General features: G+C 47.9%; 1 protein-coding gene across 1 annotated transcript in view; it reads right to left on the reverse strand.

The window, feature by feature from the left end:
- Nucleotides 1-16,184, reverse strand: part of RADIL (Rap associating with DIL domain) — a 79,470-nt gene extending 63,286 nt beyond the window's left edge. The window contains exon 1 of the mRNA XM_083585584.1: nt 15,997-16,184. The gene's annotated coding sequence lies outside the window, so the exon portion shown is untranslated. The remainder of the gene's footprint in view (nt 1-15,996) is intronic.
- Nucleotides 16,185-26,952: the final 10,768 nt, after the last annotated feature.

The following is a 26,952-nucleotide window of genomic DNA, read 5'->3' on the forward strand; positions in this document are numbered from 1 at the left end:
TTGTCTTCCTGTTTTGGGAGGGGTTGCGACTTTCTTAAGCCAGCCTTGAAACTCATATTCTCAATGTAACCTCAGAAGAGCCACTCCTGCGTGCCAGATGGACTCGGCATCCGTTCAAGCGAGTGAGCAGCATCTCCTGCAACTCTTTGGGAGCCAAGAGCAGAGGGGTGGAGTCTGCATTTCTGGACGCGTCGATGAATCAGTGTACAGTATACAACCCATCTGGGACTCCTATGAAATTATTTCCTCCTGTCAGGAATGCCTGGCCCAGCCGAGCAGAATATCTCTAGCTGGGTGGCTGGGAAAGAAAGAGACATTTTTTGAGCATCCCATCTTAGAGGCTCTTCCTTTCACTCCTTCACATATTAACGCTGGATACACACTCTGTGGCGTATCTAACAATATCTAACAAAGAAGGATCGGTGTGACATTTTATGATGAGCGCAAAGCCGGTTTTCAGGATAGGGCAGAGAGAAGCAAGCTGCTTTCATGAGATCTAGCAACATGCTAGGTGCATCACAGAAATTAGGAGGTAGGGGCAGGGCCAGATTTCGGTTTGATGAGGCCCTAAGCTCCTGAAGGTAATGGGGCCCTTGATATGTCCAGCTGTCCTTTGTCAACAACAAATTGTTGCTGTTTTTTTGTTGAATACATTGGTACCTCGGGTTATGTTACCTTCGGGTAACGTAATTTCAGGTTACGAACGCAGCAAACCCGGAAGTGCATACTCCTGGGTTTTGCCGCACGCATGCACAAAAGCACTCCGCACGCTTTGCGCATGCGCAGAAGCACTCTATCACACCGCAAGCGTGCACAGAAGCGGCGCCTCTGGATACGGACTTTTCAGGTAAGTACGGACCCCCAGGATGAATTAAGTTTGTATCTGGAAGGTCCACTGTATATGCTATATGGTAATTTATGGACCTAATAGGTATCTCAAGTCATTTGCGCATGTTGCCCTGCAACCAGTCCATGCAGAATGTAGGCACCCTATATATAGAAAGGAGCAAACCAGTAATATTTGAGGGAGCAGGCTAGTAGGCGGGGCCCATTACTAGGAGCTGACACAACACAAAACACTGTTTCTGGATGTAGGTTTCATTTTATTTGTATTTTTATCTTATATTTTGGAAATGTACATCCAGGTTTTTTTCCTTTAAATTCTTTGGGGGCCTCAAGAGAGTGGGGCCCTAAGCTAGAGCTTGTTTAGCTTATATGTAAATCTGGCACGGGGACGGGGGAACCAATTTACGCTGTCCAGGGGAACATGCAGCCCTTCAGATGCTGTTGGAGTCTAGCTCTGGCTAGCTCGGCCAACGGTCAGGGATGAAGGGATATTTGAACCCCTCCTTATCCCTGGGGCAGCCCTACAACTAAAGACAAGGCATGCTGGGGAGTAAGGGGAAGGATCGCTTCACAACACCTCACCAACCCTTACAGCAATCCTGTAAAGCAGGCCAGCCCCGTTATCGGCCCATTGCAGAAGCTAGGAGCTGTGAATGGAGGTGTGTGGCTTGCTTAAGGCTGTTTGCACAAAAAGGTTTGAACTTAAATCCAATCAACGTATGGCTCAGTGGTATATAGTTCTGCTCTCTTCTGACTTTTTTTTGAAGTTTTTTTTTAATTTTCAAAAATATAAACATACCACAAAAACCATTCTGAGTCCAAATGTCAAGAATACTCTGAACCATCCCTTCCATGGGCCCTATTAATCCTGTTTTCAACTGCATATCACAGGGGTGCCCAGATTTGATGAAGTGAACATGCGTGAGGGCCGACCAAAGTTGCTGAGCTTTTTTTAGGATTGAAGTTGCTGTTGAGCTTTTTTTAGGATTTGACCCCAAGAAATAAACTGCCACAGGGGCCAGATTAAACCAGCCAGGGGGCCGGATTAGGCCCCCAAAACGGACTTTGGACATGCCTGGCATATCACTACAATTTTCCTCTTTCTGAATTATCCATACACACTGTCACATTACAAGTGTGTTTAAAATCCTGTCAGTGTTTTAACCTGCTTACAATAATCTTGTATATACATTATAAACTTTTCCCATTCTTTCCCCCCCCCAGATCTCTTCTTCTCGATTCCTTTTTTTTTTTTTTTTTTAAATAATATTTATTAAAATTTTTCAAAAATACAAAAAATATCACTTTACGGGACTCCCCCCTTCCCCCACCCCTACCATATTCCCCTTTCATATTGTTGGTCAAACAAGTTCCCCATCCAAATTGAAACTTAATTTGTTTTACAATAAAAAAAAAAAGAAAAAAAAACCCAGTGTTCTTTCCCCAGGACCCACCCCATGTCATTCCACAATTTCCATTTTTTAATAAAAGAAGCACCCCAGATAATAGAAACAGAAAAAGTAGAAAATAGAAAAAAAAAATATAATGAATAATAGACCAATTCAACAAAAAATAACCAAGTTGGCAAGCCTTTGGAGTTTTAGTTCTCCCCCCCCTGTCCCCGGTTTAATTTCCCCCTGACCATCAACCCCTGGTGTCTGCCTGGAATTCTTAAGGCCATAAATCACAACTTTTCCCCAACTCCTTGCTGGCTTTTTCTTTTTAAAATTAAAAATAAATTTTTTTGAAAATCAAAATTATTATTATTATCATTATTTTTCAAAACTTTAACTTCAGTCTTTAATAAAACTGTAATAGAACTCCCTCCATTGTTCTTTCCAGGTTGTAGTCTGATTTCCCTTTGTTCCGCTGCTAAAACGTTGTAGTTCGAAAGTTTGGTAAGTCTGCAGGGATGGTTGTTATTCAGGGGCAAAACCTTACGTTCAGTCCCTTCCTTTCTTCAATAGAAAAATCTATTGTCTCCTTTAAAAAAAACAAAAAAGAAAACACCCTGAAGACGAGATGTTATTTCCGTTTTGCAGCTTTCCCAGAAGATAACCAGTCCTGTAAAGTTCCATTGGTGTTTTTCCACTTTCCCGGTCCTTGTAATGTCCCGAAGCTCCTCAAGGGGGATTGTTGTAACTTTGTTTCCTCTAATCCAAAAGTCAATTTGTTATCCATATTCGCCATTTTGTATCCAAATTTTAACAAGTTGTAGCAAATTGTATCAAATTTAACCAGCCAAGTTCTCATAATAAAATCCACTCCGCTTTTCGACTTTGACAGCTATTTTGACAGCTGTCAAAATCTCCGACTCCTTTCACCAGGCTCTCTCTTCAGTCGCCCCGGTTCCCAGGGGGGGGGGTTGCGTTTCCCTTCTCCAGTTCCTCCTCCAGCACAGTTCTTGTAGTTCCCCATCGTGAAATTTTGGATTTTTATCAGCAATGCAAGCCTTTTTGGGTCTTGGTTTCCCCGTCCTTGTTTTGGAAAGTTTACAATAGGGAGGGGACTGACTTCCTTTTTGGATCCCCCCCGCTCGTATCCAATTCGAAAAAAAAAAAAAAAATTTTTTTTTCCTCCTTTTGAACCCGATTTCCAAATTTACTCACGGGTTGTTGTTGAAAAGTCCGAATTTTCAATGGAAGAAGTCAGCGCTCTCCGCCGGATGGCATGCGGCTTCGCTCAGCAGGGGAAGCAGAAAACTCAAGGCACCACGCTTCTCCCCGGCACCCGATCCGTAGCCTTTAAAAAGGCTCCTTCACGAGTCGGGAGGGCGCTAACGGTGCAAGCCGAGTCTCCATGTCCACGGCCTCCGTGGCCGTGGTTTCTAAGGGTCCCCGCATCGCCGGTGCGGTAGAACCCAGCCCCTGCCGAGCAGACTCCCTCCGGAGCTCGGAGGGAGTCCGCCATTCGGCGATGGCGCCAACCCGGAAGTCCCTCTTCTTCTCGATTCCTGAGCTTCCCAGTTAGTTTTGCCATTTCGGCGTAGTCCATCATCTGCTCTGTTCTACCTCAGTCAGACCACACCTGGAGTCCTGTGTCTTGTTCTGGGCGCCACAATTTTAGATGGATTTCGACAAACCGGAAGGTGTTCGGAGGAGGGGAAACCAAGATGATCAAGGGTCGGGAAACCAAGCCTGATGAGGAATGGTCGAGGGAATTGGGTACGTTTAGCCAGGGAAAGAGGAGACTGAGAGGAGATGACTTGCCAGCAGGGCGGCTTGTTCAGGCGGGGACCGTGCCCACCCACTGGCCCCCAGAAGCTTACACAGAAAGAAATGAGGCCCTCAAGCTGAAGAAGCTTTCGTCATGCCTTGATATATATATATCTCTAGAGCAGCGGTTCTCAACCTGTGGGTCCCCAGATGTTGTTGGACTACAACTCCCATCATCCCTGAGCTCTGGCCTTGCTAGCTAGAGGTGATGGGAGTTGTAGTTCAACAACATCTGGGGACCCACAGGTTGAGAAAGGCTGATTTAGAGCATCATGGGCCAATTCAGTGCAAATGAATTGGCACTGCAGGCAGCTTGGCTGGGTAAGAACCCAGAACAACCCCATTCAAGGAAACGCCTTTAGCGTAAGGTTACCAGATTTTTTTCAAGGAATCCAGGGAAGTCAGAATGGATGGATCTTGTCAGGGGACTGATTTGTAAATCTGGGGACTGTCCCCGGGAAACAGGGATGTCTGGTAACCTGACTTTAGCGGCTGGGTCAGCCCAGATGCCTGGCGGGAATCTACCGGGTCCCTCTCCCTCCTGTGGCTTAAAAGGCTCCTTGCCTCCTCCGTCACCTGAGCCAGGGACCCCCTCCTCCTCCTTTCATGCTATCAGAAACAGCTTTACTACTTTAGCCCTGGAAAAGCTCCAGAAGCAGCCTTCCCTGCGCGACTAAGAGGCAAGGTCACCTTCTAACCCAGTAATGCTTTCTATTCTAAGCGCTGCGATGGGACGTCATCCGCCATGGCTTCGCTGGCTCCCGTCCCACTTTGCGTACACCAGTCTCTCCGGGGCCCTCAGCCCAGCAGCGACCTCTTTCCCTCCGTCCCTTGTCACCCCAAGAAATCTTCAAAGGGCAGCCGCCGCCCGGATGCTGCCGGATTTCAGCCCCCAGCCAGCGTGCCTTGCCATCCCGGGAGTTGTAGCACAGGGTGCTAGCCCAGTGCAGAAGGGCTGTAGCTCAACGGCAGAGCTATATGTGGAAGGACCAAGGTTCAACCACACAGGCATCTCCAGGTAGGGCTCCCTGTGTGAAACCCAAGAGAACTGCTGGCAGTCAGTGCAGGCGATATGAGCTAGGTGGAGCCAATGGTCTGGCTCTCTTTTAAGAAGAGCAGCTGTATCCGTTTTGCTTTTTACTCAGCAGAGGGGCTGTCTGGGCAGACCTGCAAGCAGCGCTGGAAATCCATCCGTCCTTCAACCAGCAGGATTCAAAGTCCCCTTGTTCTTCTGACATGCCTGCAAATACAGGGAGCTGTCGTCTCTTATCAAGTCAGGCCACTGCTCCATACTGTCCACACTGGCAGACAGCAGTTCTCCAGGATTTCGGACAAGGGAGTCTCTCCCGATTCTACCAGGAGATACCATCGCTTGCCCAGCCTGCCTCTAAGCTATGATCCTGCTCCGATTGCTAGTCCCAGACCCTCCAAGCTTCCCTATTTTCCTGGGACAGCCCCGGATTTACAGAAACCCGGAATGTCCCGCTTTTCCTTACGACATCCCTATTTTCATCGGAGAAACGTTGGAGGGTATGGAGCAGGCATAGGCAAACTCGGCCCTTCAGATGTTTGGGGACTACAACTCCCATCATCCCTAGCTAACAGGACCAGTGGTCAGGGATGATGGGAATTGTAGTCCCAAAACATCTGGAGGGCCGAGTTTGCCTATGCCTGATGGAGATATGCAACCCCCGAGCCAAGGAGATACAGTGGTACCTCTGGATACGAACGGGGTCCGTTCCGGAGCCCCATTCGCATCCTGAAGTAAATGCAACCTGCGTCTGCGGGTCGCAATTCGCCACTACCGCGCATGCGAATGACGTCATTTTGACCGTCTGCGCATGCGCGAGCGGTGAAACCCAGAAGTAACGTGTTCTGGATCCGGCCCAATCGCCTTCTAAATCTGGCCTGTGGACGGTCCGGGAATCAGTGTGTTTTTATATGAGTAGAATGTGTCCTTTTATTTAAAATGCATCTCTGGGTTATTTGTGGGGAATAGGAATTCATTCATTATTTTTTTCTTTCCAAAATACAGTGGTACCTCAGGATGCAAACGGGATCCGTTCTGGAGCCCTGTTCGCATCCTGAAGCGAACGCAACCCACGACTGCGCGTCTGCATGCGTGTGGGTAGCGATTTGCTGATTCTGCGTATGCGTGTGACATCATTTCGACCGTCTGCGCATGCGCGAGCATTCCGTTACTTCCGGGTCGCCGCGAAGCGCAATCCGAAAGTGCTCAACCCGAAGCTACTTCAATCCAAGGTATGACTGTACATAACTATACAACCTTTAGAAGACATCTGAAGGCAGGCCTATATAGGCAAGATTTTTAATCCTCAATGTTTTATTGTATGTTGGAAGTCGCCCAGATGGGCAGGGTATAAATAATAAAATTATTGCTGTTATTATTATGGAATAGGACTTCCCTATTTTCAGCGGAGAAACACTGGAGGGTTTGTAGTCTGTTCCACCGCCCAACCCTGAGCAAAACCTGCAATGATGGTGTGAGCCATGCAAACGAACGAATGGGGTGGATTTTAATTTTCTTAAATTTTTGCATTTGGAGTATGTTGGGTCTTTCCTCTTTGCCCCTCCAGATCTTCCCTTTCTCCTTTGCATATTGCCAGCCCTGGGCGCTGGGGGCAAGAGGATAGGGATTGATTGGGACAACTTTGGTCCCCTCAGAGGCCTTCAGCGGAGAGCTCAGAGAGGGGAGGAGAAGAGCCTTCCAGCACCCGAAATGTGGGAGAGAGGAGGGTGCCAAAACTGCAAAGAAAATGTGCAGGGAGGTGCGGCAGAGAGAGGGTGCAAAGCAAAGCTTCCCTTTGAGCAGCTAAGTTTAGGTGCCCAGCTTTTCTCCCTCCCCATGGTGGGCATTGCACTGCAGCACCCAGCAAAAGCACTTAGCGCCAGGCTCTCCGCACTGCCTGCTTCTCGGGATCTCCTTCAGCGCATCGCCTCCCTGGCAGCGAAGCTCGGGGGACACGTGGCAAACTGCAGAACCGAAAACATCTCAGCTGCAAGCAAGCGACACGGTTAGCTTCCTGCAGGCTGGTGCGATTCCGAGCCAAGGGTGGTACACATGGAAAGTGGAGCGAGGCGCCAGGGAGCGTTTGTTCCCCGGCTGGTTTTGCAATGAGGTCTCGGTAGCAGAAATTTCTCGGGCCTCTTTCGGCAAACGGCTCCCCTTAAACGGCCAGCTGAGCGCTAGGCGACGAAGGCCTCAAGAGAGCAGTTGGTTTGGTGATGCAAAAACATCAAGAGAGCCGGTTGCGGATAGCCTCCGAGAGGCCCAGGAAATTCCAGCTAGGGGCAGGTTTCCCAGTTTAATTTGCAGCCTGATCAATTAAAGACAGGCTCCAGCAGACTGAGCGGACACGAGCAATGGCAGGTCCAACCACTGACGGATTCACGTATAAGCTAAACAAGCCAGAGCTTAGGGCCCCACTCTCTTGAGGGCCCCCCCAAATTAAAGGAATAAGAACTGGATGTACATTTCCAAAATATAAGATAAAAAACAAACAAAATAAAACCTACATACAGCAAGTGTGTCCTGTGTTGTGTAGGCTCCTATAATGTAAGTTATGGGCCCCGCCTGCTAGCCTGCTCCCTCAAATATTACTGGTTTGCTCCTTTCTATATATAGGGTGCCTACATTCTGCATGGACTGGTTGCATGGCAACATGCGCAAATGGCTTGAGATACCTATGAGGTCCATATATTACCATATAGCATATATTCAACGCAAAAAACAGCGACAATTTGTTGTTGGCAAAGGACAGCTGGACATATCAAGGGCCCCGTTACCTTCAGTAGCTTAGGGCCTCATCCAACCTAAATCCGGCCCTGGGTCCAACTGTCAAGAAAGCAGTTTCTGCCCCTGCTGTGGAAGGAAGTGAGGGGCAGATGGGCTCATCCACCTGGGAAGAGAGCTGACCTGGGAGCAGTGGCGTAGCGTGGGGGGTGCAGGGGGGGCCGGCCGCACCGGGCACAACATCTGGGGTTAGGGCAAATCCACGGGTTAGGGGGCGCAAATCCACGGGTTAGGGGGCGCAAATCCACGGGTTAGGGGGTGCAAATTACTTGCCTTGCCCCGGGTGCTGACAACCCACGCTACGCCACTGCCTGGGAGAAGGAAAACTCTGACCCTAAACCTCCGCTACCTTGTGGGATACCATCAGGAGAAGAAAAGGCTCAGGAGGAAAGGTAAAGGGACCCCTGACCATTAGGTCCAGTCGTGGCCGACTCTGGGGTTGCGGCGCTCATCTCACTTTACTGGCCAAGGGAGCCGGCGTACAGCTTCCGGGTCATGTGGCCAGCATGACTAAGCTGCTTCTGGCGAACCACAGCAGCGCATGGAAATGCCGTTTACCTTCTCGCCAGAGCGGTACCTATTTATCTCCTTTCACTTTGATGTGCTTTCAAACTGCTAGGTTGGCAGGAGCAGGAGCTCACCCCGTTGCGGGGATTCGAACCTCCGACCTTCTGATCGGCAAGCCCTAGACTCTGTGGTTTAGACCACAGCACCACCTGCATCCCTCATAAATCGAGAGTGGAGTCCCTAAGACAGTTGGATGGTGCCTTGTACGCCTCCTTCCAGCAATGGCTGCAACCAGGCTGGTGCCAAATGTCTTGCACCGCTTTCTTTTGGAGCACATTGGCAAGGCCGGGGGTGTGTGTGTCTCGTCAGCTGGGCATCCCAGGACTTCCATGCACACTGCCCAGTTCTGCACCCCGGGGAGGTCAGTTTATAATGCAGCTGTTTGACTTCACCCCCGGAAGCACACTCCATTGTCAGACAGATGCCAACAACAACAATGGCACTTGCTTTTTTCTTACTGTAAACCGCCGCGATGTTTTTTCTTACGCAGTCCAGTGGCATCTAAACCTCATGCAATAAATAAATAAATTTCCAGTCGCCTGCAAGCCTTCAATCCTGATATGGGCACATAGCAACCTGAAAATATTTTCCCTCCTTTTCTGCTCAACTCAGGGCTGATGCCTGAAATGTAATAATGACCTCCTTCAAAAATCACGCAGTGCATAGGAATTGCAACTGCTTCCCCAGCCCAGGAAGGGGGTTGGGGGGACAGAAGCAGCGATGCAGGTTTTTGCTCTTAATCCAACGGAAAAAGAAAATAAGACTCTGTGGCATTTGCTAGTGTTCCTGGCGCTAACGCAGAGGTCTCAATGGGATGCCTAATGATGGTTTTATTACAGCAATAATGACTTTGTCGTAATTAGCTGATCACACAGAGCTCTGGAAAGAGAAACTCCCCAAGCAGCTCAGTTACCTGACGCTTCTCCGGGTTTTCTCCCTATGGCCGCAGAACGTATTGCAAACATTTCCCAGGGAAACCCAGGCAGCCTCAGCAGGGCGAGAATGCTAAAGGGGATGAAACAACATATTGGGAGCAGGTCCCAACATATTGGGAGGGTCCCATATCCCCCCCCATCCTTGCCTCCCTCAGTCTTCTGGAAGCCTTCGAAAACAGAAAGACAAAGAAATTGGGGGGAAACCACTGAGGTTGCTGCCTGAGTTGGGCAGAAATTCAGCAGGTGAAGAAGCTTCACCTATTGAATATCTGCCTTGTCGTAACACCAAACTTTTTAAAAAAGCCTTCCTTTTGCGTACAGCGGGACCTGCATGGACCTTAATTCTCACACACAATCCTTCCTTACCATTTTGATATAAGACCCTTTGGGGGCTGTAAATAGAAATATATGGGAGGGTAGGTGGGAATCTAGCCCACATGAGTCCAGTTGACCACTGCTGCATGGTTTTAGATCCTGCAAACGGCAAAAGAGCCTCGTTTGTAGCCCCGTCCACTTGGGAGCTGGCCTGGCTTCTGCCACCAGGCCCGGCTTGGTCACCAACAGCAACCAGATGGGCCTCGACTCGCCGTCCAGCTATTTTTTTCCTGGCTGCACTTTCTGAGGGAATGGAAAACACGAGGCAGGCTCTTCCTGTCAGCTGCTGAGCTGGTCGCCTCTGTACACAGCAACCCTTTAAACAGAAGAACCTAAGGAGAGCCGGCAGGATCAGGCCAGTGGCCCATCTGGGCCAGCATCCCGTTCTCACGGGGGGCAACCGGATGCCTGGAAGCAGGATTGTGTGAAGGACGGTGGAGACAGAGCAGAGCCCTCTCCTTGATGAATTTGTCCTCTTTTAAAGCCACCCGAGGCGGTGGCCGTCCCTGCCTCCTGCAGCAGGGGGTTCCACAGTTTATACTTCCTCTACATGCAGCCACTGGGAGAGATCATCAGGAGTTTGGGCTGGGTGTTCATCAGTATGCGGATGATACCCAGCTTTATCTCTCTCTTAAATCAGAACTAGTGAAGGTCCTGTGTGAGTGTCTGGAGGCGGTTGGAGGATGGATGGCGGCTAACAGATTGAGGTTGAATCCTGACAAGACAGAAGTACTATTTTTGGGGGCGGGGGCGGGCAGGTGTGGGGGACTCCCTGGTCCTGAATGGGGCAACTGTGCCCCTGAAGAACCAGGTGCGCAGCCTGGGAGTCATTTTGGACTCACAGCTGTCCATGGAGGAGCAGGTCAATTCTGTGTCCAGGGCAGCTGTCTACCAGCTCCACCTGGTACACAGGATGAGACCCTCCCTGTCTGTGGACTGTCCGCGGCGCAGACCCTCCCTGTCCGCAGCGCATGCTCTGGTTATCTCCCGCTTAGACTACTGCAATGCACTCTACATGAGGCTACCTTTGAAGGTGACTCGGAAACTGCAACTAATCCAGAATGTGGCAGCTAGACTGGTGACTGGGAGTGGCCACCGACACCACATAACACCGGTCTTGAAAGACCTACATGGGCTCCCAGTACGTTTTCGAGCACAATTCAAAGTGTTGGTGTTGACCTTTAAAGCCCTAAACGGCCTCGGTCCAGTATACCTGAAGGAGCCTCTCCATCCCCATCGTTCAGCCCGGACACTGAGGTCCAGCTCCAAGGGCCTTCTGGCAGTTCCCTCCCTGCGAGAAGCCAAGTTACAGGGAACCAGGCAGAGGGCCTTCTCGGTAGTGGCACCCGCCCTGTGGAACGCCCTCCCACCAGATGTCCACCAGATGTCAAAGAGAAGAACAACTACCAGACTTTTAGAAGACATCTGAAGGCAGCCCTGTTTAGGGAAGCTTTTAATGTTTAACAGAGTACTGTATTTTAATACTTTGTTGGAAGCCGCCCAGAGTGGTTGGGGAAACCCAGCCAGATGGGTGGGGTATAAATTATAAATTCTATTCTAATTCTATTCTATTTCTCGTATCCGTCCCGAATCTTCCAGTTCTCAGCCTCATTGGATGCCCAATCAAAGCACATCCTTTCCCTCAAAGAATTCTGGGGGCTGTAGTTCACACCTCGCAGAGCTACCATTCCCCAGTCTACACTTGAGTAGGACTCTGGCAGAGACACATGCCCGACTGGCATGTTCTCTCCCTCCTGGCCGATCGTTTGGGAGCTTCAAAAGCTTTCTTCTGCCCAAACATCACAGCGACCGATGCCAATAGACATCGGCACACTTAGAGATCCGCAGAGTTTGCGCAGTTGCGTAACAGACCTCAGCAACTCAGCATTTTGGCTAATCTACTTTATTTACACATAAACATACACGGAGCACTGCAACACGGCTCCCTCTCTCTCCAGCATCAGACAGCAAAGAGAAAAAGAACAAAGGACAATAGTCCCACTTCACGGAACACAGGAACACAAACATCCTGTCTCTGTCACTTCCCACTCTGTGGAGTCAAAACATACACCGTCATGTGATAGACAACAATCCCGTGACTGCAATCACGGAGTAGGAATTCTAACAGTTCACACCTCGCAGAGCTACCATTCCTCACAACCCTTATAAAACCATAGAATAATCATAGACCTGGAGGAGACCCCGGGGCATCCAGTCCATCCCCCTGCAATGCAGGAATCTCGGCAGAAGCATCCATGGCAGGCATCCATTAAGAAACTCCAGTTCCCAGGATTCTCTAGGAGAGAAAAGGCGTTTGCGAAACCGCACACCGCTTTGTGTGTGGTTTTCCTCCCTCTTGCGCCTCGCAAGGATGCTTCCTCCCTGGGCTCTCTCGCTTCCCCTCCCCTGCGTGTCCATTTCTGCTCCACTGCCAAGGAGCTCCTTTTGCGCACTTGCGCGTCCCCTGATTCCCACACCTCTCTGCCCGTCTCCATTTCAGCGTCTCTGCGTCCAGGTCGCCAGCTCACCTTTCCGGTCCGTCTGCCTCGACGGACGTCTCAAGGTCAGCCTGTGCTGCAGGTCTTGCGCAGCCATCGGAGAGGCTGCTTTCTGCAGAGTCAGAACATTGCTCCATCGGGCTCAGTGCTGTCCACACAGGCTGGCAGCAGCTCTCTAGAGTTTGAGAGAGAATCCTCTCCCAGAGATGTCAGCAGGGACTGGACCAGGAATATTCTGCATAGGCCTTTCCCCAAATATCTCCCACTAACCCCCCACTAATCTAGCTGCAAACATCACTCCTGGACTTGCAGGCCCCACTTCTGATGCCCCACACAACAGCCGGTTCTGCCTGTGTGCGCCTGCTCTATTAGCATGGCTTTTAGGTAGGTATCTGTGGCCATATTGGCACGATGCATTAGAGCCAAAACAGCCCCGCTTTAAACAGTCCCCAAGAGTCCTGGGATGTCTATTGAGGATTGTAGCTGGGACAGCACCATCCCCTCCCAGTGCTACAGTTCCCAGTGCGGTTTAAGAATCGTTTCCTCCTCCGCACAAGGTGCCGAGCCAAGGGAGCACAAATAATAATAATAATAATAATAATAATAATAATAATAATAATAATAATACAGTGGACGCTTGGATTGCGAACACGATCTATGCGGGAGGCACGTTCGCAACCCGCAGCATTCGCAACCCACATTGCCACCTCTGCGCACGCTCGGGTTGCGATTTTGCACTTCTGCGCATGTGCAAAGCGCAATTTAGCACTTCTGCGCATGCGCGACTGCCGAAACCTGGAAGTAACCCGTTCCGGTACTTCTGGGTTTTGGCGCGTCCATAACCTGAAAAAACGCAACCTGAAGCATCTGTAACCCAAGGTATGACTGTAACAACACCACCACCTATATTTATATGGGTTCCTAATCAGAGTTAGGCCCCGGTCAGACGGGCGATTGAGTTACTGCAGCTAGAACATAGAGCACTTGAGAGCCAGCGCAGAACAGAAACTGAGAGGGCCCCCAATAATTTTTTAGGGTGTCAAATTTTGTCCTCGCTCAGGGCGCCATATTACCAAAGTCCGCCCTGTCCCCTGGGACCTGTGTTCCCATCCCGGGCACCCATGTTGCTATTAGTACCGTATTATTATTACCGACCCCCCAGCCTTCACCCTAAAGGTCCATGGCAGGTTGCAGCATTAAAACACCTTAGAACAACTCAGCGGTGGACTCTAAGCCTCTTCTCCTTTGCCAGAGGTTTTCAAGCAGAGGTTAGATGGACACCTGTCAGCTGTGGTCCCGGGCACTGCAGGGGGTTGGAATGGAGGACCTCCAGGGTCCCTTCCAACTTGACGATTACATGATTCCACAATGTAATGGCCTGGGACCGCACCAGATCCTTTGCCTCAGGCGGCATCTGAACCTAGTCTGGGGCCTGATCCTGAAGAGTCCCAGTCTGCACAGGTTCCCCTGCAACAAGCACCAGCTGGGCTGAGTCAGGGGCCTGAGCCTGCCCTGGCTCCAGATGCGGGGATGACCTCGTTGCCTCCAGCTGGGCCATCACTTACAGCAGCTCCGCTACCGGTTGGGTCAGGGGAGGCTGAGGCGGCCTCTGGGTCTAAGTCACCCATCGACGTCTCCTGAGCTGCAGAGACTGAGGTCTGAGAGAAGTAAAGACCTGAGTACTCGCAGGAGGAGTGCTTGCCTTCGGGCAAAACAGGGAGGTGAGTCGCCGGGGGATCAGGACCAGCCGTTACCCCGTCACAGATAAAAGGCTGCCGGACCCTGCCCCAGGTTGTGAGAGCAACCTTGCTGTTTGCTAGATCCTGCCTGAGATCCTGTGCCTGACCTTGCCTGGTTTCCTGCCTCGTGTCCTGCCTTGGCCCTGCCAGACTGACTCTTTGCGGAACCCTTGGATTCAGGACCAGACCTGGACTGCGTTATTCAGGTTACCCCCGGGCCCAGCACACACAAACTTCCTACTGTAAAAATAAGGTGGGTCCTAAAGACATGCACTTTGAGTGTCCAAAGCCATGGGCCAAACTCAGCTCTCAGCTATGCATCTGTTGCGGAGTCCAGACCTTTCGCAAGTCAGCTGCGCTTGCAAGCTCCCCTTTGGAGCCGCTCCGTCCGAAGTGCTTCTATTAGCCGCTTAATTAATCCGGGGTAATGGCCGACTTTGGGTCCCAGCCTCACAAACCTGCTGCTTTTCTTGGGTGGAGGAAACATCTCTCTTTGCACCACTTGCCATGGAGGAAGAGGAGGAAGAGAGGGCTCTCGATGGCCACATAGTCAGAACAGATCTCCTCCGCCTCCACAGTCAGAGGCAGAAATGCTCCTGAACCCCAGTTCCTGGAAGCTGCAGGTTGGGAGAAGAGATCACATGTGCCCGGATCCTACTTGCAGCAGGTTTCCCTGAAGAGGCACCTGGTTGGCCACTGAGAGGACAGGATGCTGGACTACTTGGGCCACTGACCTGATCTTTTTACAGAGCCTCCAGCTCCAGAGGCAGTCTATCCACATTCCTGCATCATTGGGAGTATTTGGCCACTGGCCTGATCCTGCAGCCAGCCTTTTGCAACCAGCCTCTGAAGGCAGCCCTGCTTAGGGAAGCTTTTAATGTTTGGTGCATTACTGTATTTTAATATTTTGTTGGAAGCCGCCCAGAGTGGCTGGGGAAGCCCAGCCAGATGGGCGGGGTGTATAAATATTATTATTAGTAGTAGTAGTATTACTATTAATATTATTGTTCCTTCCTGGCCACATCAGGGCCATGAAAGTGCACTTATATTTTTTAAAAAACCTGTGTTCAGCGATCTCAAGCGCACGGATCCTGACCAGGGCCGGATTTAGGTTTGATTTTGATGAGGCTCTAAGCTACTGAAGGTAATGGGGCCCTTTAGATGTCCAGCTGTCCTTTGTCAACAACAAATTGCCGCTGTTTTTTGTGTTGACTATATGCTATATGGCAATTTATGGACCTAATAGGTATCTCATGCACATAACAAAACATCTATTTTATCATAAAATACATATTTTATGTGAAGGTAAAGGTAAAGGGACCCCTGATATTTTTTGTAGGTACCCTATATATAGAAATGAGCAAAGCAGTGATCTTTTAGGGAGCAGGCTAGCAGGCGGGGCTCCTTACTTAGATCACAGGAGCCTACGCAACACAAAACACTTTTGCTGTAGGTAGGTTTTATTTTATTTGTTTTTTATCTTATATTTTGGAAATCTACATCGTTTTTCCCCCTTTAATTTTTATTTTTTTGGGGGGGGGCAAGAGAGTGGGGCCCTAAGTTATAGCTTGTTTAGCTTATTCTAAATCCGGCACTGATCCTGACCCCTTCCCTTCCCAGTCCCTGGCTGGGATCTCGGGTTCCGCGCTTGCACTGCAACCCGACCGTGCGCGCGGCGCGCTGGTGTGTTTGCGGGCGCCGCGAACTCCGTCTCTATGTCAACCTGTCCCACTTTCTGGCTCCGCCGCTTGGCACGTCCGCGGAGCCCAAATTCCTTTGCACCCACTGCTCGGAACAGTTTTTCTCTCTTTGGGGGGGGGGCGAGGAGGGGAACCCCTCCTTGGAATCCCCACCCCGCCCCTCTCCCTTTCCTCCCCAAATTGCGCTCAGGCAGCAACAGCCACCTCCATCCCCCGCTTCGCCCTTGCGCTTCCCGGCGCCACTCCGGTGCCACTCCGGTGCCACCTTCTAGGGCGCATCCCGAAGTGCCCCGATCCTGCCACTCACCTCCCGCGGCGTCCTCCTCCGTGCGGCGCCCGGGGCATCGTGGGCGTCGGGCGCCCTGGCAGCCGGCTGCTGGAAGTCTCCGGCCGAGGCTCCTTCGCCCTCCCGCTCCGAGCGCACGTCCCGGCCGCCGGGGCGGAGATGAGCCCGGAGCGGAGGCGGCAGCCGAGCGGGTCGCGGCGCCGCCACGTGGCGGATGGGCGGAAGAGCCGGGCGGAGCAGCCAGGATTAGGAACAGATGGGATGTTTTTCTGGAGGTACTCCCAGGTACGCAGTACCGCCCCGTGTTTGAAATATGGGACTTACTGAAACATCTCTAAGTTTTATTTTTTTTAAAAAAGATATTTATTGAGATTTTACAAAAACATAAGTTTACAAAATAGAAAAAAGTCACATAGAAAGAAAAAGATGCAATAAAGAAAACAGAGAAAAATACATAAAAGAAAAAAAAGAGGAATAAAAATACAAAATGCAAAAAACAAATATATAAAAGAGAATTAAAAAACAAATCCGTTTTTAGTAACTTTAAACTCATTAGCTTGTTTCCTTGACCTCCTCACACCTCCCCTTTTTGTATTCCCATTTAGATAATCAAATCAGCAAATCCTTACCTTCTTTCGTTTATCTTAACTCTATATCTTAACATATTATAACTCTATATTTTCATCCATTTATCAATTCATTTTTGCATATTCTTATTAACTTTGTTGCTAATGCCACTTATTTTCAGTCCAACATCATTTTAACATTCATTAATTTTACAGTGTTTCTGAAGATAGTCTTTAAATTTCTTCCAGTCTTCTTCCACCGACTCTTCTCCCTGGTCTCAGATTCTGCCAGTCATTTCCGCCAATTCCATATAGTCCATCACCTTCATCTGCCACTCTTCCGGGGTGGGTAGCTCTTGTGTCTTCCAATACTTTGCAATAAGTATTCTTGCTGCTGTTGTTGCATACATAAAAAAGGTTCTATCCTTCTTTGGCACCAATTGGCCGACTATGCCCAGGAGAAAGGCCTCTAAGTTTTAATTTATATATATTTTTAACTGTTGCTGTATCTGTATTGTCCCTGTTATACCTAATTGCAAATTCAAATGTATCTCTATCGTGTTTTATGACTTCCTTGATATTGTATGTGGGCTGGAACTGGTCTGTGATGGAAATAATAAAATTCATTCATTCACTGAAACAACTTCATAGTGAGTACCGGCACTTTTCTTTTTCTTTTCTTTAATTTTATTTTGGCAATGTAATAATCACACACTCCTGCCAACCTAGCAGTTCGAAAGCATGTCAAAGTTTCGCCAGAAGCGGCTTAGTCATGCTGGCCACATGACCCGGAAGCTGTACGCCGGCTCCCTCGGCCAGTAAAGTGAGATGAGCGCCACAACCCCAGAGTCGGCCACGACTGGGCCTAATGCTCAGGGGTCCCTTTACCTTTTTTAAATAATCATATAAAAACAAGAATAAAAATAATTCTAGTTACAGGTAGGTGGCCGTGTTGGTCTGCCGTAGCCGAAACAAAATAAAAAAAATATCCTTCCAATAGCACCTTAGAGAACTAAGTTTGTTATTGGTATGAGCTTTCATGTGCATGCACACTTCTTCAGACTTCATGCATGCACACAAAAGCTCATACCAATAACAAACTTAGTTGGTCTCTAAGGTGCTGCTGGAAGGATTTTTTTTTATTTTGTTAAGAATAAAAATGTGTACCCCACCACTGAGACCATTCCATTGTAACTATCCAACCCAGTGCCGGATTTGCGTATAAGCTAAACAAGCTATAACTTAGGGCCTCATTCTCTTGCCCCCCCCCAAATTAAAGGAACAAAAAACTGGATGTTCATTTCCAAAATATAAGATAAAAAACAAATAAAATAAAACCTACACACAGCAACAGTGTTTTGTGTTGTGTCGGCTCCTATGATGTAAGTCATGGCTCTGCCTGCTAGCCTGCTCCCTAAAATATCACTGGTTTGCTCATTTCTATTTCAATATTAATATACTTCTTCTTAATTGTATTTCAATTCAACAATTACTTTGATAAAATGTAAATGGTGCCTAGGCCCAAGTGCTCATTTTGCAGGCATCCAATGAAGCTCAGCACTGGAAGATTCAGGGCGGATAAGAGACAGCCCTTCTTCATGCAGTGCACAGATAAACTGTGGAACTCCCTTCCACAGGAGGCAGGGATAGTCGCCAACTTGGATGGTGTGGGATGTAATCCACTGGGAGCAGTCAAGTACAACATTCCTTGTTTTCCTAGAGTGGACATGCAAGGGGATGTTTAGTCCAGCCAGTCGAAATTTCCTGTTTCCTCCTGGGCTGGAGCATCCTTCCTTTGCATGTGACCAGAGGTGGGCGTGACCTTACCTGTCCAGGTAACAAAAGGACAAGGCACGCTGCACACTCTCTCTCTTTCAGTTCTCCGTCGTTGGAGCAGCTTTTAGCTAGAATTGCTCTCTTGGCTTCCAGCCAAGAGAGGACACTGAGATGGGATAGATCCACATGTATATACATACTTTGTAACTAAGTCTGCCTTCAGGGATCCAACTGTGAACTGATGATGTGAGTAAACTACTTTTATATACAGTGGTACCTCAGGATGCAAACGGGATCCGTTCCGGAGCCCCGTTCGCATCCTGAACAGAACGTAAGATGTGACTGCATGTCTGCGCATGCGCGGGTCGCATTTTGCTGCTTCCGTGCATGCGTGTGATGTCATTTTGACTGTCTGCACATGTGCGAGCAGCAAAACCCAGAAGTAACACGCTCCGTTACTTCCGGGCCGCTGCGGAGCACAACCTGAAAATACTTATCCTGAAGCATATTTATCCCGAGGTATGACTGTACTTTACACAAGATTGTGGTGTGTTTATTCTTTTAAGAGGGATATAAGGGAACTTACCAGGAACCTAATAGTGAGAGGCTTACACAAGCCTGCAACCAGCTATCTGCTGTGCATTTAAAAGGGGAATGTGAAACTCTGCTAAGTAAAGGAACTTGCTAGCGCAAGTTAGGAAGGATATTAATAAACAATATATCCTCTCCTGCCTCCCTGAACTTTCCCACAGATTGCTTTAAAAGAAGATTAAACAGATTCATGGAGGACCTGAGGCAATTCATGGCTACTAGTCACAATAGCTGTGCTCTGCCCCCACAGCCAGAGGCGACAACACTTCCGAGCACCAGTCACTGGAAACCACAGGAGGAGAGAGGGATCTTGCACTCGGGTCTTGCTTGCTGGTTTCCCATTGGGGCACCTGGTTGGCCACTGTGAGAACAGGATGCTGGACTCGATGGGCCATGGACCTGATCCGGCAGACTCTTCTTAGGTTCTTACTTTGCCATCGCTTGATCAGTCTCCCGGGACCCCGTCATGGGGTGCAGAATTCAAGTCTTAGATTGGTGCATCTAGAGATGCAAATTAGCATATGCAAATGTGATGCAAATCTGCTTTCCTTTGTGGCAATGCAGAAGCAGCACCCTACCACTGGCCTGATCTTTTATGGCAGCAGGATTGTGTAATAAACAAAAATCTGCCATTATGGGGGACACAAGAGCCCTTATTGAGTCCTTTGTAGGTTCTCCATTGGTCAGAGAAAATAACAGAGGCCAACCAGAGAATATTGAGAAGCAAAGCAGCTTGTAAGCCTAATCTTTATTGATCTGTTGCAACAGGGTGCTCCCCTCACACGCAGGAAAGGAGGAGGACCCCGAACAAAGGTGTGCCCGCCCTTATATAGACATTTTAAATTGCCCGCCCTGGAGTCCAAGACCACCCCCAGAAACATCATACATACATCACAGAAGGGGTGTAGCTCAAGACCACCCCCCAGACACATCATCACAGAAAGGGCCGTCTACAGCAGAAATCTGAGTGTCTTGTTTATTTCCTGTCGTTGTTTATCTCCTGTCTGGCAGGTTACCTCCAAATGCTCACTTGATTGGATACCCTGGGGAGCCTGGCCAGTCTTTTGTAGTGACAAATACTTAGTTCCTGAGCCAGGTCACAGGCTCACCCTATTCATACACAGACATACCCTTAAGACAGGTTTTGTGAATGAAAAGACAATGGGGAGGCGTTTCCATTTCCCTTTGACCTAGCAGAGAAAACATTTGATCAGTTTGGGAGCCAAAACGGCTCCAGGGCTGCCCTCCTGTGCTGCCTCAGACATGTGGCCCATACCTTTATGTACGTGTTTGCCTGGCAAATCCATGAACATTTATTATATATAGAAGACCTTAATTTTTTTATTTCAATTGGATGAGAGGATGCAGATTTTTTATTTTATTTTTACATGGGTGAATTGTTTTAAAACATGACACACAAACCCCCTGTTAGGATATTTCCGTTCCACCTTAAAAGGGAGCAGGCTTTGTGAGTCACAGAGTCTGCGTATTTCCTGTTCACAGGATGTTTATGTTTTCTATTGCTTTCGTTTCTCTCTCTGTGCCTGAGCATACCGAAGCAGGCAGTCATGTTTTTCTTTGTTCTGATCAACGCTGAATAAACTTGGAAAAATGCTCTCCTGCTGTGCATCTTTCGCTGTGTGAATTCTGCTGATAGAGCGTGCATCAGCCCAGGAATGTGGGAAGCTATTTTCTGGAGCTCATGTCGCTAATTGCTGATACTGCGTGTCTACGGGAGATCGATGGACGTCCGGAGACGACGTGGGGCCATGATGGGCTTTATCTCCCTGGCAGTATCCCAACACCGCCCACCCCCAAAGAGCCATTCCAGGGTGTTTTGCTGCCTGAGGCAGAGAAGCAAACAACAGGGTTTGCAGTCCCTGAGGCCAGCCGAATTTGGATACCTGAGGCAAATAAAAAACCTTTAAAAAAAAGCAATTGCTTCTCTTTCTTGGCTCCCAAAACCAGCTGCCTGAGGCTTCTGCCTCCCTCTGCCTTGCTGGACTGAACTCAGAGGCTTCACCCAGTTTTGCCGCCTCCAGGATTTCACCCTCTCTAGAATCACAGAATTGCAGAGTTTGAAGGGACCCCAAGGGGGGTCATCTAGCCAAACCCCCTTCCCTAAAATGGGGATTTCTTCAGTCCAGCTGTGGTGGTCGCTGTGGTTGATGGAAGCTGGAGTTCCAAACATCTGGAAGGTTGGGGAAAGTGGCTTTCACTGGTCACAAACTTTGTTGCTTTTTTTTAAATGCTTTATTAGTTTTGAAAATGTATAACATAAATAATCAAAAGATGTTAAAGACAAAGTAAAAGTAAACCATCATTCTTTCCTTAACTGATACTTGTTTTGTACACTGTTTTATAGCTGAATTTAACGTGACCTCTAGTCTTCCCATTATGTTCCTGTGATGGATTCCTTGAATACGCACCTAACTTTATTTTCTCCATGTTGTTCAACTTACTTTAAATTTTATAAGATTATCCAATTCACACGCAGAAACTCAATCAAAACCTGCCAAAGGATTGATATTTTGACAATGTTCTTTTACATAGACTCTGTATATATCCCACTCTCTGATAAATTTTTCGTCTGTAACGTCACGTAACCTTGCTGATATTCTCGCCAATTCTGCATACTCTCTTAATTTATTTTGCCAGTCTGATTTAGCACCAGGCAAGGCCTCCTTCCGCCTGCCTTGCCCCACCCTCCGGTCTCTGCTTCCCAGTTTGCATTGTATTATTTTATGCACTGTGGCTTGCCATTGCTTTATTGATTGTAGTTTCGAAATTATTTATTGTAATTGTTAAGAGTGGGTTTCTGTTTAATTTTTATATGCTGATATTATTCTATACTATTCTGATGATTGTTGAATGTTACTTTATTTGATGTAGATTGCTTCTTTTAAAGCTGTTTTATTTTTGTATTGCATTAGATTGTTATAAGGTGTACATTCTTTGTTTCTTCAGCTTGCAAACCGCCTTGAATATTATAAGATAGAAACGCTGTATACAAATTAAAAGTGATGATGATAGCCTCTCCCTCCCAACTTTTTGCGATTAAAATTCAAAAAAAGTCCAGGAGAGTCTTTATGTATGCTACAGTTGCTGCCAGAATTTTAATCACAGGTTTTGTTCCAGTGACTTGCCCTTCCCATCCCTAAAATGGCCCAAGGAAGCCCAAACCCCTTTCCCAAAATGGAAGGACGGAGAGACAACTGCAAACAAGGCAACTTTTATTATTATTATTTCCAAATCTTATTCCACGAGAAACGGTCTGCCCTAACATGATCTTTAGTACAATCCATATTAAATAACACTGTGTTAAATACAAAATACTGATTTTAACAAGAGACAAGTGGTTTTAAAACAGTTGGGTTTCCTTCCCTCCTGTTTTCCTGCGGGGCTGTATCTCATCCGCAGTTTCGTTCGCAGACGTTCTTCTCTGAATCTACAAATTTGTATGAAAAATTAGTAGAAAACATTTAGGACGATTGTAACAGCTGCCCCACCGCTGGCTATACAACAGGAAGATCTTACAAAGCATAAAAATAACCAGAAAAATCGGAGACTTGGGAAATCCAAGGCTGTCTGGATTTGCGTAAGGAGAAGATTTGTAGAAGTGGGGGAACCATAGATCAGGTGCCTGTCCCAACCTGGCGCCCTCCCGATAATTTTGGACTACAACTCCCATTCTCCCAGACCTTTGAAATTGGGGGTGGCTGAAGAAGTCCTGTTTAAGCTATAGCCCTGTCCCAAAGTTTTCAATTATCATCACGAGTGGGAAGATAGGTTGGTCAAGAAGTAAGCTCAACAGGATTTGCTTTTGAGCAAATGGAGTTTTTCTTTTTCTAGGAATGGATCAAAATGGCCCCAATCCAACACCCTTATTTTCTGAGTCCATTGATTGCCGCAGTATAAATCAGCTGTAGCGTGCTACAATTCAGAGTTGGATGATACCCCTTACCACGGAGGCTGGATCTCCCAGCTTTCTGCCGCAACCTCGCCTCATAGGTGGGCTGGCCCTGCCATGCAGCTGCCTTGGGTGGTCCAAAGCCTTGGTAAAGTTAAAGGGACCCCTGACCATTAGGTCCAGTCGTGGCCGACTCTGGGGTTGCGGCGCTCATCTCGCTTTACTGGCCAAGGGAGCCGGCGTACAGCTTCCGGGTCATGTGGCCAGCATGACTAAGCCGCTTCTGGCGAACCAGAGCAGCGCACAGAAATGCCGTTTACCTTCCCACTGGAGCGGTACCTATTTATCTACTTGCACTTTTTGGCATGCTTTCGAACTGCTAGGTCAGGGGTCAGCAAACTTTTTCAGCAGGGGGCCGGTCCACTGTCCCTCAGACCTTGTGGGGGGCCGGACTATTTTTTTTTGGGGGGGGGGAAATGAACGAATTCCTATGCCCCACAAATAACCCAGAGATGCATTTTAAATAAAAGCACATATTCGACTCATGTAAAAACACCAGGCAGGCCCCACAAATAACCCAGAGATGCATTTTTTTAAAAAGGACACATTTGACTCATGTAAAAACACGCTGATTCCCAAACCGTCCGCGGGCTGGATTTAGAAGGCGATTGGGCTGGATCCGGCCCCCAGGCCTTAGTTTGCCTACCTATGTGCTAGGTTGGCAGGAGCTGGGACAGAGCAATGGGAGCTCACCCCGTCACGGGGATTCGAACTGCCGACCTTCTGATCAGCAAGCCCAAGAGGTTCAGTGGTTTAGACCACAGCGCCACCCACATCCCATTTGACTCTGTCCTGATTCCTAACTGGGGGAAAGATCTGCACTTTCTCCTTTGCTGCATGAAGGAGAGGTCAACTCTCGGGAAGAAGGAGGCGAACCCCTTTTGCGACTCCAGCTGGGATGGCGGTGTGTAGAAAGGAAGAGTGAAGGTCACAACTGCGCACCAAGGAATGTACAGAGTTGTCTACGGAAGAGTAGGATAGAGAGAAGAGGCTTTTCTTGTGTACTCAGTCTGGGGAGCCCTGGGTTAGATTCAAGTTTCTGTCGTGTGTAAGGCAATGTGATCCCGCACGTTCCTGGTCCATCCCTGCATGGACTCGATCCGAGCCTAGGTTTATTTTATTTATTGAATAAATAAATAAGCTGAGGTCATGCCGTCTAGGGGTTGCATCCGGAATTTTTTGGGGGGGGGGATTTTGTTGGGAGTTTTTGCTGTTATTGATATTAATATTAATTGATATTAACTTTTGATCGCAACCAGCTATCTGCTGTGCATATAAAAAGGGGAATGTAACTCTGCTACATAAAGGAACATGCTAGCACAAGTTAGAAAGGATATTAATAAACAATATACCCTCTCCTAACACCCTGAACGTTCCCACACACAGCAACGGAGGCAGCAATGGCAGTTGCCAGAAGCCACGGGAGGGGAAAGCCAGAAAGGGCTCTTGGGTTCGAATCCTGGGTTTCCCACTGGGACATCTGGCTGTCCCCTGGGAGAGCAAGATGCTAAACCAGGTGGACCATTGGCCTGATCCACCAGGCACTTCTTATGCCCTCCATGTGCCTTTGAAAGTTGCAGCAGATCCTGGGATCCTTCATGGAGAAGGAGCAGCTATCTGGACTCAGCATTTGGTCCTTTGAAATAGAGAGGCGAGCAATTCTGGAACCATCTGAGTAACAATTTGAAAAGCAAATTTGATTCTCCAGCCTCTCCACGTGTCTCAATTATGTTGGATGGGTGTGTGTGCTTCGGGGTAGGGCTAGATATTTAGTCTGTTTACACTTTAACATTATTGCCTTCCATTTAGTCCGTAAGAGTTAAAAATATAAGTTATTGGTGTGTTTTTTTAAAAGGTATTCCTCTAATATTTTGGAAGCAGAATTAGAAAAGACCTGAATTTCAAAGAACATCGAAATTTGCTGTTTTGCTGAATTTCCTGTGGCATTTCAGCCCCATATGATGAAGGCCCCCTCTGCACCAAACATGATGCTTTTTAAGCAGCCATGGCTTCACCCCAAAATATCCTGGGAGTTGTAGTTTGTTAAGGGTGCTGAGAGTCGTTGGGCGACCCCTGGTCTTCTCCCGGAGCGCCAATTCCCAGATTTGGTTTAACAATCTATCCCTTTTCCGAGGGAACTCTGGGAATTGTAGTTCTCGGAGGGGAGCAGGGCTTGCCCAACAATTCTCAGCACCCTTAACAAACTCGAGTTCCCAGGATTTTCTGGGAGAAGCCGTGACTGCTTAAAGTGGGATAATACTGCTTTAAAAGAATAGTGCAGATGGGGCCTAAGATTAGATACAGGTCAGTGAAAATGGGCTGAGACGACTATGAGACAGGATCTCTCTCTCCCTTTTGCAGCGAAGGAAGGAAGATCCCTTCTGAACCCCAGAAGCTTTTATTTTTATTTTTATTTTTTTAAATAATTTTTATTAACTGGCCAATCACATCAAATTAAATCACATCACATAAATTCCAAATTACAAAGCCAAATTTTTAAATTTTGTTGGGGGAACCCATACTTCAAGATCCAAAGGGGGATTCAGATCATCTTCTTATTACTGCGTTAATGTCCAAATCAGTCCCAATCAGTCCAAACAAAATTCATAATTCTATCCAGTCTTATCTTGGTGTTTCCACATCATATCTTGTTCATATAATTTCTATTTTTCCTTTACGATCTCTTCTGTTAGTCTCCTTAAGCCGATAAGCAAAATAATAATCCTGTGTGGATTTCCCGTTCCTCCACTAAGTCCAGATGGTTTCCATATATCTCCTTCATAGATAACATTGCTCTTTCCATCATAAATTTGGCATTTGTCGCTCTTAAGTCCCACCGAGAAGTTGATCCACGATATGTAAACAACTCTATTTCTCTCTTTCTCCTCCCAGACCCAAGAGCTCCAACAATGCCTCCCAAAATGGCAACGGCATTTTTAACTGCGTCATTCCAAAACTCTTAGCTTTCCAGCTTCATCTTGAAACATTGCTTTGGTTCGAAAGTTTATCTCCACACAGCCTTAAATCCACAGCTTAAGTCCTTAGTTTCTGACTCATTAGGGGAGGGGATTCTTGTTAAATCACATAAGAAAAAGGAAGGCAGGTTTTTTTTCCCCTCCCCCCTCAGTCATACCGTATCTTGACGTATCTTCTCATATTTTATTCTTGTCTTGTTATCAGAGATCTCTTCTGTCAGCAGTCTTTACTCCCCTTTTTCCTTGAAGCATGTGCAATTTATCTTGTCCAAATTGTTTCTTTTGAAGATGCTTGCAACTAGCGGCGCGAATCAGGGACGGCGTCCAGGAGTGCCGGAATCCCACAGGAGGGCTTTGTGCCTAGTGCCCCCACCCCCACAAATTCAGGGGTGGTATAGGGCACAGCAGGCAAGGGCCGTCCCCCCCACAATCCTGGGGGGGTTAAGGAGGCTAATTACCCCCATCATAGCCTCCAAATTACCTCGTGTGGGTCGGAGAGATGTTATTGTCAGCCATCTTCCGATGCGCCACCTAGTGCCATCTTCCGATGCGCCCCCAGAAGCTTTTAACACATTGCTCTGCAGTTTACATGGCTTGACTCAAAGTACCTTAAAGTGAGCAGCACAAAAGTGCTCTGAAATGCGTTAGGTCTCTTTCTTTCTTTCTTTCTTTCTTTCTTTCTTTCTTTCTTTCTTTCCCTGCCAGATATTCTGTTAGCTCTTCCACAAGGAATTGTGGAACGAAAGGAATGGCAAGAGCGTCTAAGATTTGATGGCTTCAAGATCCCAGTGTAACTTTGGCTGGTGGGAACTAACGGCACAGTGCTGGTGCTTTTAACAGCTGCCAAGCCAAACCCTCAGTTTCTGAAGAAGTGTGCATGCCCACGAAAGCTTATACCCAGAACAAACTTAGTTGGTCTCTAAGGTGCTACTGGACAATGTTTTTATTTTATTTTTTTATTTCGACTGTGTCAGACCAACACGGCTACCTACCTGAAGCTCAGTTTCTCAGTTTCAGTCTTTGCAGGATTAAAGTCCTGGAAAGTTCTGCTTCTATTCCGACAGCCTTTTGTAGAAATCGCTCCTGCTACGCCAAAGGA

This window comes from Podarcis filfolensis (assembly GCF_964270895.1).
Source record: "Podarcis filfolensis genome assembly, chromosome: 14".
Lineage (NCBI taxonomy): Eukaryota > Metazoa > Chordata > Lepidosauria > Squamata > Lacertidae > Podarcis > Podarcis filfolensis.